Source organism: Channa argus, chromosome 12 (assembly GCF_033026475.1).
Source record: "Channa argus isolate prfri chromosome 12, Channa argus male v1.0, whole genome shotgun sequence".
NCBI lineage: Eukaryota > Metazoa > Chordata > Actinopteri > Anabantiformes > Channidae > Channa > Channa argus.
In genome coordinates, this window is record NC_090208.1 from 4,683,097 (window position 1) to 4,695,393 (window position 12,297).

General features: G+C 38.3%; 1 long non-coding RNA gene across 1 annotated transcript in view; it reads right to left on the reverse strand.

Annotated features, from left to right (window-relative positions):
• Positions 1-587: 587 nt before the first annotated feature.
• LOC137137888 (uncharacterized) overlaps positions 588-12,297 on the reverse strand; it is a 34,897-nt gene continuing 23,187 nt past the window's right edge. The window contains exon 2 of the long non-coding RNA XR_010915846.1: positions 588-1,526. This is a non-coding gene — a long non-coding RNA (uncharacterized lncRNA). The remainder of the gene's footprint in view (positions 1,527-12,297) is intronic.

Here is a 12,297-nt window from a genome sequence, read left to right on the forward strand (position 1 = left end):
GCTCAAACACAAACAACCAAAATTATTATTTAAGAACATTTCATTTTTCTTATAAGAACATTCATGTTGTTTGAGAGGAATTTTGTGTCTCCATCCGACTCTTACTTCATAAAAAGCCTTATTAGTTTATTCTAGTATTCTAGTTTTTTATATTGATCAGAAAAATAGTTCTCATTTCCATTTTAACTGCCCTGCTGACATAAATATTCATTAATGACTCCTTTCATTAACACCTAGTTTGTAGATTTTAAGTGTTGTGTGAATCAACCTGTTCAGGTGATGTGTTAGATTCTGCAAAACAGCTTTTAGAGAGAAAGTAAACATGAAGCTTGGTAGAAAAAAATACAATTAAAAATAATTTTCAAAGAAATGTGTTGTGGACTCCACATGTCAAAGAAGACAAACTGTCACAGCAAACATTAACATAAAACATAAAAAAGTCTGTGTTTCTGGTCAGTGACTGAACAACTGTCAAAATCTTTAATCTGAGGAATCAGGTTAAACTAAATCACACAGATCAGCTGTTTGACACTAAAAGATGGTCAGTCACTAAAGTTTCTCTCTGCAGGACTGAGCTGCTGCAGCTGTTTGTAAAGTCATCAACTAATGTGGCTTTAAATCTTTCAGTTCTTAGTCAAACAAATGATTTACTGAGTCCAGTTAAAACTTCTGTGCATTTGTAAGTATTTCTATATGTACACACACTATGCAAATACATTAGTAAAACCACAGACAAAACATAATAATATGCACAGCACATTTAGTAACTGTGTAGTTCAGAGGGAAACATTTGATTCTCCCACTAACTGAAGCTTCTTTGATGATCGTGGTTGAACTTATTATAATTCATAAATCTGCAGTTAGTAACACACAAACATTAAAACTAGTCTGAATTTACAAACAGCTGCTGCAGTTGCTAATTTAAAAGCAGCCTCTGACTTTAATACTGATTGACAGAGAATAATATCAGTGTGTGATGTGTCAGATGACAAACATCAGGTGAAACAAACAGGATCATAAACAGTGATCTTCATATTCACATCATGTAACAGCCTTAATATATAAAACATGAAGCTTTGGTTTGTTTGTCTCTGTCCACTTTCACTGTCCTGCAGAGAAACAAAGAGTCACTGTTTCCTCAGACTGAGTTAGTAAATGACTGAGTCGAGTTTAAAATGACACTTGTCTGTTTAGAGCTGAGAAACACAGAGACTGAGGAAGAAATGTTAAGAAATGCATCATCACATTGTTGATAGTAAAAATTTACTGTGGGATAAAAAGAAAAAGGCTGAAGCCTGAACTGCTGTTTGTCCTGCATCAGTGAATTAGTCACTGAGGAAACTGATAGGAGACATTTTACACCTACTGATGGTCAGTGTCTTTATCATCAGCAGCTTTGTATGAAGTCTCCTCTTTGGGTCCTTTACGTTTTCTATACATCACAACACTAACAACACCACCAACACCAACAATCAGAGCAACAACTGAGAGACCAACTTTCAGTCCAACATTTCCATCCTTGTCTCCTTCATTTTTGTCATCTCCTTCTGTGTCTCCACCTGTGAGAAGAGAATGAGATGTGAGATGTGAGGTGTCAGGTAGGTGATGAATCCATTTCCTCTTCAAACTCCTGTCAGACATTATCTACTGCACTTTGATCCCATCACTCATAGCAGCTGTTTGCTACAAAGTCTCATCAGCAACATCTTTAGAAAACACAAACATCTGATCTGTGATGGTTCACTCTCACATCAACAACCAGGAAGCAGCTTCACATCTGATCCACACACACACACACACACACAGACCTGGTGGATGACTGCCTCCATCTCCAACATAACACTCATATGTTCCAGCATCATTGATGTTGATGTTCTTCAGAATCACTGCGTCTCTGTTCTTCATGTTTGGATCTTTAAGCTCAACCCGATCTTGAAATGATTCATGCTGGTACTGTTTACGTACCTCCTTATCGCGAATAAAGTAAACATAATACTTTGACTTCAGATCAGGTTTGTTCCACTTTAAAGCTGTAAACTCTTCTGTCCCCTGACACTGCAGAGTGACATTATCTCCAGGTTTCCCTTCAACTTTTAGATCTGAACAAAAACAGGGAAAAATCCAGAGAAAAGCAGGAAGCAAGATCAGTCAAACACTTCTTTAGGAAACATTGAGAGCAGTTAATATTCAAACAAACTAAACACTGAAACATACTGTATTTAAACCAAAGCTCTCTCCACATAAAACTACATTCAAACAGCAGACATGAAGTTTACAAAGGATCTGTGATTGATTTGTTCTATTCACATACTGACACGTAAGGTTTTGTGTCCAACATGTAAACAACTTCAAATGTCCTGTACAAAGGTGAATATATGTTTTTTTCTTAGTCATTATTAATATAAATATCACTACAATATATTGACTGAATAATTGTCTTTGTGCGTTGGCCCTGAGAAAGACTGGAGACCTGTCCAGGGTGGACCCTGCCTCTCAGCCAATGACAGCTGGACCCTGAACAGAATAAGTGGTTAAGACAATAGATGGATACTTCACCTGCATGACTTTGTATGCTTAGTTATTTTTTATGATCATATCATTATTATGTGATTTAGAAGAAGCTGCAGATTTGTTCTCAGATGCTCAGACATGTCACTTACTGCTGCTCTTTACTGTCATTCATTTTACTCTGCTGCTTTCAGGAAATGTGCTGAAACAAGATGAACTACAGATGGGATCAAATCACTTTTTTCTGAGCTTTCTGTGCTTTTTCTTGAGTCGCAGTTGTTCACTTTGAGTAAATAATGTGTCCAGTCTTTACAATTAAAGACTCATTCCTATCATTGAAACTTTGTACAATTTACAGTAAGTCCTCTCAAATGAGACTGAAAGGACGTGTGCTGAATCCAAAGCTTAATTATAACCCTACCATTTGTAATCACCTACACATTTATCGTTCTATTCCTCTTTATATCCCGGATAAATAAGACAATAAGTACAAATATCTAGTAGTTCTCAAGCAATAGTAAAATAATCAACAAACAGGAAGACAGCTTTTCAATAATCAATTTGTTGTTAGATACAAAGTCATGTTATATTACATTCTCGTACTTCAATACGATATTTTTAAACATCTTCTTAAACCATTTGATTGTCACATGTTTTTAATTCATCCTCAAGTTTGTTCCATAAATTCACCCTTCTGAGTGAAACACATGTGCTTTTCAAATTTGTACTGGCTCTGACTTTCCTAAACATACTCTCTCTTGAAATATATTTTCTATGTTCTTTGGTAGCAATTTTTTACTTCCTTTGTAGATTATATCTGAACAATTTGCAATTTTAAAGTCTATTATCAAATGTCATTAACAGTGCTTTGAGAAACAGATGGTTTGAGGTCCTTGATAAGAACATCTACTGATAATTCTTACAGCTCTCTGCTGTAAAATATACATTTACTGAGTTTTACAAGCATCTCCGGAAACCTCTACACAACAGGTGATGTATGGAACAATAATTAAACAGTACAGAATAAAAACCTTTTCATGTAGAAAGTTTTTACACAGTGCTGTTGAAAAGTATTTGCCCCTTTCTGATTTTCTTATTTTTTTACACACATATAATCCAAGTAAATACAAGATGAAGTTTTTAAATTGTGATTTCATTTGTTAAGGTGAAAAACCTGCATGGCCCTATGTGAAAATACTAGAGCCTGGTGCTCTGTACACACAACTGATCCTATTTTTGAGTCTCTCAGAGATAATTTTACAGTAACACACTCTTTAATGTGATTACCACTGACTGGATTTCTTGGCATTTCAACATTTTACCCACATACGAAGCTACACATCCACCCTTTTTAGTAATTCTTTTAATGAAAAACGTCTTCAAAATCTTTCATTGTTTGGTTGTTCAACTGAGTTTCTGTTAAAGTGACTGAAATGATGTGCTACACTGATGAAATTATATTCAGGCTTCAACGATTAAAATTGTTGATGGATTGGATTTTTCTTTGATTTGATCCTCAGAATAATATTCACAATTTGTCCAAGGTCCACCCTGAGGGGCACAGACGGACATACACAGACAAACAACCCTATCTATAACATATTCACACTCAGACTCACCAATTAATCTAACATGTATGTCTTTGGACTGTGGAAGGAAACTGGAGGAAAACCACACAAGCACAGGTAGAACAATCGAACACACGGTCGGTGAGGGACGCATATCCACATCTTTCTAGCTGTGAGGTGATAGCGTTAACCACATCACCATGTTGCCCCGATCCGTTTTAAATATTAAATAAAAGTCACCAGAAAGCTCCACAGGTGATTTGTGTCAATTTGTATATCCACATGAAGACAGATCAACAGCTTTCGGCTTGTCTCTTCAGGTGTCGCCACAGAGCAACAAGTTCCGCATGTTGATTTGGCATGAGTTTTTACACCGGATGCGCTACCTGTCACAACCCTCCCATTTTTATTTTTTATTTTTCCAGGCTCGGGTTCGACAGCCTTGGTGGCTGGGCGGGGTGGGATTTCTTTTACATCCCAACCCAATGTTCTACCACGGAACGACCAGGCCCCCGTATCCACAAGACAGAGACTCAACACAGTCATCAAACCAGTTTACTGCTGTACTGACTGACTTGATACGAAACTACATTCATGCCAAATACAGACATTTTTATTATTAATGTCAAAAATGTGCACTTAGATCCTCACATCTGCACAGAATACTTTAAGAATATTCACATCCTACTTATATGTGGCAATAATTGACACAATCGATGTCAAAGAACTAACACTGACATAAAAGTTTTGATTTTAATGAACTGGGGGCTGTAATCATCAAAATAAAAAAAATAAAAAAAATAAAAGCCATTAACTTTACATGTATTGAGTATAAACATATTACCACTTTTAATACATCTACAGGACCAGTATAAACAGTAAAATGCTCTTTTCATTTAGACAAATAATGATTAAATTAAATATGTTTTTATTGAAAGCTGTGTAGGAAAAATAGAACCAGTATTGATTATTTTTCTTTGAGCATAAACTGTATTATTCACTTTTCTATATCTGAGGATTGTTGTGTAAAATTTAGAGTGGACCTGCATCTGGTGTTTCTTTTCTCTACAGTAAGAAATAATGCCTCGGTTAAAAAGATGAACCTCATCGCATTCCAAGGGTTTAACCCACTGTATGTAGGGTGAGACTAGGCTCAGGCTATGGTTAGAAGTTCTAAAAGAGTATGTTGGAAAGGGCAATTTTTATGTAAATAGAGCTGGACATGGATCAGAATCCAAACAGAATCATAGGGAGAGGTGTACTGACATCACTACCATTGTATTGAATGTATGGAGTATTATTTTTTTTTAAATAATGTCTGTGTCAACGGGGGTTTTCTCTGGGTGGATGCTGTGTCGTGGAAGTATAAGTAAATTAAATGTATGTATAAGCATATATATGACATCATTAATGACGTCACAAGTTAAACGTTAAAAAAACGGCCTTTGAAGTTGCCTAACAGTTGTCAAGGTAAAGATGTTCGTTTTGGACAGTGTATAAATGAACTGGAAGAGCAACAAGGTAGTAGTGGAAAGTTAAGTGTGCGTAGCTGTGGAGGTACACGGTTTCATACCGTGTTCTTTGTGATTATTTAGTAGAACTCTGACTTTTTTGGTCATCTCAATGTTTTTCTGTGAAATTACTTTGTTATCAGCTCAATTGTGGAATGTAGAATTTAATAAATGGTCAGTGTTTGTCATACAATGATCTCTGGAGTGGATAATTGTTGGACCTCCGGACATGAGAAAACCTGCCTCCACATTAGAGAGAAACCATCTCTACTTGGATTAAACACACAGATTAATATTCAGTGAATGTCATGGTCACAGTGTACTTCCTGGTTTTGGACTTTTATTTTGTGGTCCCTTCTCCCTACTTCCTGTCCCTGGTTCTTTTGCCCAGCTTTACCCTCGTTGTCCCTCATTGTTTGCACCTGTTCCCTCCTCTATTGAAGTTCAGTCTTCCCTTCACTCCCCTGCTAGATCCTCTTAGTCATTGCTGTCGTTGTTACCTCACCAACCCCACAGTAGACTCTGGACTTTTGGAAAAAGCTGAATTTGTATTTCTTGGACCTTCTTGGCTTCACGGACTCTTTAATCCTGGACTCTGTGCTTTTGTGTTGTTTTTGGTCTGAGGTTTGCCTTCTGTTGAATTCAGTGTCCAGTTTTCTCTGCTTGTTTTGATCCTGGTTTTTTCGTGTTTAAATGTGCTTCTGTGTTCTTCAGTTTGCCGGTTCTTTATGTTCAGTTTGTTCGTGTCTGCCTCCCCTTAGTTCCTGTGTTACTTTGGTATCTTTCCCTTCCACTGTGTTTTTTAAGTCGTACTCTGTTTTACTTTAGTCATTACTACATGTGTTCATTTGTTCAGTAGTTTGTATCCTTTTATATTCCTGTTAGTCTCCTTAGTCTTCTCCTTGTGTTTACCTGCTTTAGTAGTTTAACGTTTGTCTGTACTTTATTTATTTAGTAGCCTTTGTTTTCTCCTGAGTGATCGTTTAGGGTTTGTTCTTTAATTTTCTCGCCTAACTTGTCCCTGAACCTTAGCTGTGTTTATTTTGGTAAATTCTGTTCCCCTCTTGATTTCAACATCCACCCTGTTGTCATCTTAGATTCTATTAAGTTAACTCCCCTCGTGTGCTGGTCCTGTGGTTAGTTGTCTTAGTCTGTATCTGTTCTGAATCCAGTTTCTAGTATCATCCTGTTAGGAGCGACTTCTGTTCACCATTTAAGTCTCTGTCATGAAAAGCCCCTTGTTATTTGCAATCTCCTTACTTGGGTCCACCCTTAACCAAAATTGTGACAGTGAATAATGGAAAGGAAAAAACAGGCAAAGCCAACTCTTAAAGTCATGGAAAGTGCTTTGCAAAGTTGGTTAAATGCAAGAAAGGCCAAGTTGGAAGCTGATGGGGGGGAAAAAAGAACAAGATATTTTGTTTAATAGATGATGATTACTGCGTGGAGGAGGTGAAAGCATGGCCACTTACAAAAGGGAAGAAATGAAGAACTAAAGTCAGACATCACTGAAACGCACACGGCAACAATTGCAGAGAGAAAGAAGGACGACATCATGAAACTCTACGCTGAAATGAGAGATTATATAACACCAACAACTGATTTAAGATAAAAAGTAGATGGATGTGAGGCAGTGACCAGTGACATAATTAAAATCCTATATGAAAGACTAACTGGCATTAATGGAGAGTTTGATGCAGAAAGGGAAAGATGTCGCCTCCGTGAGCTGCTCAATCAAGACTATTCCCTTTCCATTCATGGTTCTACTGCTGCACAGTCAAACATCACCCATAGCTCCTCATCTTCCTACGTTGCAGCAAAGCGAGCAGATGCAGCAGCAGAGCTTGCTGCAAAGGAAGCAGAGTATAACATCCTTCTAGAGGAAACCAAACAGAAGGAAAAGATAAGAATCCTAGAGGAACAGCACAAGAAAGAATTGGAAATTCAACTGTATGAATTGGAACGTCTGCAGGCTGGAAAGGATGTAAAGGCAGCTAGAGCCAGGTTGGAAGAATACGACAGAGAAATTACTCAGATGACTGACATTCAGCCAGTTAAGACTGAGCAGGTGACATCACATCCATCCAACACTGCCATATTTTCAGCACCTCCTGAAGTCACTCTACTGGCACAAGCTGTTCAGGACAGTATTTCAATGAACAGACCTCCTATGCCTGAGCCAGCAGTGTTCACTGGTGAGCCAATCCCCTTCACTGAATGGAAAGCCTGTTTCATGTCACTTATAGATCGAAAAGGCATTTCCCCTGCTGATAAGTTGTATTACCTCAAAACATGTGTTAGTGGCCCAGCTTGTAAATGCCTTGAAGGGACCTTCTACAGAAATGGAGAGTTGTACCAAGATGCCTGGAACAAACTTGACTAACGATATGGCCAGACAAAGCTATGGCAAACTATGGGCTAAAACATCTAGCCAAAGAAAACAGTCTCTTATGTCCATCAGGAGTCAAGTTCATTGTTTTGTTTTTGTTTTTTGGATAATGGAGTTACAAGTACTGAGAGTGTTGACGAGGCCATAGAACTTGCAAAGGAGGCATGTGAAATATGTGCTAAGGGTCTACGTCTACACAAGTTTGTGTCAAACACCAGTTCTGTTCTGCAAAGTAAACCCACATCAGAACATGCAACAGACATTACAAAAAAGCACCTTGCCTTTGATGGCATGCAAATAGAGAGAGCATTAGGATTCACTGGAATGTTGAAAGTGACCTTTTTACATTCAGCAGGGCTCTAGCCTTGTTTCCACCCCCTATGTGATATGTGGGAAAAGAATCATGCAGAGAGCATCATAATCAAAGACCTCCAGAAGAAGATATCCGAGGAAGAAATAAGAACAACAAGTAAGAGAAATCAGCTTCCAAGCGGCATCAGCTTGATGTCTTTCTTGACAAAGATCGTGTTCTTAAGGTGCAAAAAAGCTGATAATTGCACACTACCATGGAAGGGTTGGACTGTGAATAGAGCTGTTACATCCTACATTCACCAGTGTGTGATGTGATTAAGTGGACCTGTGGAAGGACAAAGAATGAAATTAGCGAAGCTTTAAAGGAAGTTGATGCAAAGAGACTGATAACCTTCCTGGCTTCAAAGCAATGTGACTTTGTAATGAATGCAGCCCATGCAAGTCACGCAGGTGGACTTTGGGAGCGACAGATTAAAACTGTAAGAAATATCCTCAGCTTCACTCTCTCACTCTCCTCTGGTAGACTCCATGATGCCTCTCTACGGACCGAACTGTATGAAACGATGGCAATAGTCAACAGCCGCCCACTGACTGTGGACAATCTGAATGATCCAAACAGCCTGGAACTGCTCACTCCTAATCACCTCATTACCATGAAATCCACACCAGCACTACGTCCTCCAGGCAACTTTGTTAAAGAGGATCTGTATGGACAAAAAAGATGGCGACAAGTGCAACACATGACAGAGCAGTTTTGGAGTCGCTGGAGGAAGGAGTACCTCCACAGCATTACTGTCAGACAGCGATGGCACACACCTAAGAAAAACATTCAAGTAGGTGATGTAGTAAGAGACACAGATGAAGTCTCACCAAGAGCGGAGTGGAGACTAGGAAGAGTTACAGAGATTGTAACAGATAAAGATGGACTAGTCAGGAGAGTCAAGATTGTTCTAGGAGATAAAAATCTTAAAAAAAAAAGGGCTAAAACCCAGCAAATTATCTGCAGTGGAACGTCAAGTTCATAAGCTAGTTCTGTTATTAGGTTCTGCTTAAACATGGTGCAGTAAATGACTGACTGTAAATATTCTTGTTGCTGAGTATATTACAAAGGTCTGTTTTATCAGTAAAAATCATTCGTGTTTTATGTTCACTGGTAATCAAACACTCATGATTTGGTGGGAGTGTAACATCCTCACAATGTTGTTTTTCTCCTGCTAATGTGCCCAGTTCAAACCTTTGATTTGTTTTGTGGCTTTTAATTTATAATTTCCTGTAAGACGCTAAGTGTTTAATTTTGAAAGGACAGCCAACACGTAATAAAAAAGCGAAACTTAACAACGGTAGAAGATGGTAAAAGTTAACAGACAAATACGAGACTAAATACATTAAAGAGACGGTTACGGTTTGTGTTTAGCTCCAGTTGAAAGGCAACAAGGTTGGTTTTATGATTTATAGAATTTAGTAAGACATTTACATTTCTGTGTTAAGTTGCTCATTTCGCTTTGTTGGCTTAGCGTAAATCTGCTATACGAAGGAAATATGCTTTAAACTTATTGGAATTGAGTGTTTGCCAAGTTTCAGTCCACAGTTGTCCCAGTGATTCTGACAGTGAGGAGAAAACACTGCTCTGCATTGATGTACAGCACCTGTGTGTGGTTAATGCTGAGTGTGCACTTTAATACAAAACCATGTCTCATTCTTCCATCTGATCAGCTTCATCACACTTTAACAACAATGTCAGAAGAGAAATCCACAACTACCTGAATAATGATTCACTCTGCTCTAATCAGTCGTCATCGTTCAGTTACAGTCTTCAAGTCAAAGTCAGAACCACAGTGGTTTTCACACAGAGAGAAAACAGGAAATAACATGAGCAGAGAAACAGACAGAAACTAAACAGGCAGATCTGATTCACACTTTTCCTTCAATATTGGAATCAGACCATGTGAATATGATGATGTGCTGCCACCTGCTGGATGATTCAGGTAACAGCTCCACAGGTAACAGGTCACTTTGTCGTCTTTGTAACAGCAGTTGGACTGACAAAACCAACTCAAAGGTCTCTTCTAGTTCTTTAAATCAGTTTCTATCTAACCTCCATCTGCTGGTGCTGCCTTTGAGGGAACCTGTAGGAGCATCAGCAGCTGTTCTAACCAGATCTGACTGTAGACATCACTCAACATTAAATGTGACTGAGGACAACACACTTTTTATGAGCTGGATGATTCTCTGCCAAAGAAAGTACATTTAAATTATATCTTTGCAAGTACTGCAAATCTCACCAATACTTTGTAGTTTGTGTGAAATATAAGAGGAGGCTTTGAATCAAAAACAGGAAGTCAGCTGACAACAAATTGAAACATGTTTAAATTGAACTCTGATTTACCATTTAAATTATGAGTCCTGTACACTCCTATGCTGATCTTGTTATTCATGGCTGTTCACTGTAATTTACTGCAGTTTTCTAGAAGTAACACTAGATGGTGTTGTTGCATTGTGGTCCTATATTTGGTCCTATATTCCCCAACAAGCTACAACCAAACATAACATAAGTAGTTAGCTCTGGGAGGCCTGGAGAGACTGAGGTAACAATGAAAGACACTGTCAGTGAAGGTGAAACTAGTTTCTAAAGCACTAAATCACATTAATAAAAAATAACATTTCAGCAGCTCAAACCATGTGATAAAGTCAAAATGATGACGTCCAGTGGCCAAATTCTTCATAGTGTTACATTTGTATGAATGAAATAAATCTGAAACCATATTGAAACAGTTTTTACAAATATTTTTATTCGAATTGTTACAGCAAAGAACTTTAGTCAATTCTAATGAAAACAACTACACAACACGACTGATCAGTGTGGTGGACGTTTTAGTTTAAACATAAAAAACAAGCACATGACCCCGGCCTCTATATGTGGGTTTGTCCTGTTGACTTGTTGATCTTAAGTGATCTAATCTCCTTTGTTTAACAGCTTCTGAATTTTATTCTGTCAGAGTTACACATTACCTGCCCTCAGCAGCAGGAAGCAGAACAGGCTTCAGTGAAGAACACTCGTTGGTAAATGACCACTTATATAACACTTTTATCCAAAGCACTTTACAATGATGATTCCCATTCACACACACACTCACACACACCAATGGCAGTGGCTGCCATGCAAAGTCCTTGTCCTTCTCTACCTCCTACAATCTTACTGATAGTGTGAAACACACTTCTAATGGGACTTGACTTAAGAAAAGGGGCCCAACCTAAATCCTCAGTTCACTATTGTGCTGCAGTAATTTGTGTTGCTTCTGTGTTATTTAATGGATTAGGGTACATGAGGTTTACAAACTGGGCTCCTCTGTTCCACCTATAAAAAGTTAATTTTGTTGCAGTCAAGATTTTAAAAGCAGGTATGATGTATGTAAAGGCCATGTCCACAAATGGAGACTGACCAACAAGTCAGTCTTGTTACAGTATCTATGCTGAACAGAAATATCTTTAGCGCAAATATATAGTTAGACGTTGTATTGATATGCAGTTTTTTATACATGTCAGATAACAGGAGGTAGAGGACCACACACAAATTCATATATATCAGCACAATGTCAGACACAACTTTACACAGGTGACTTATGAGTTTGCATGTTCTCCCAGTGTCTGTGTTGGTCTTCAGGTGCTTGGAGATGCAAAGATCTGCAGACCAGATTAACTGGAAGCTACATATTGTTAATTAGTGAGTATTAGTGCTCATCTCTGTCTCTACCCTGTGATAGAATTGTCACTTGTAAAGGTTGTACATGGTCTCTTATCCAATGTGAGCTGGGATAGAACCTGACTGCCTTTAATCTTTTAGAAGCCGAAAAAGGAACTGACGCCTCGTCTGGTTCTGGGACTGATCCTGTTCCTGTTTCCGGGTCAGTTGACACCTAGCTGTGTGCACCTTGAGTTGCTGTTACCAAGCTGACCAACAATTCACCTGGTTCTGAGCTGGTTGTGAATTTGGGAATTCTGTGGCTGTGGA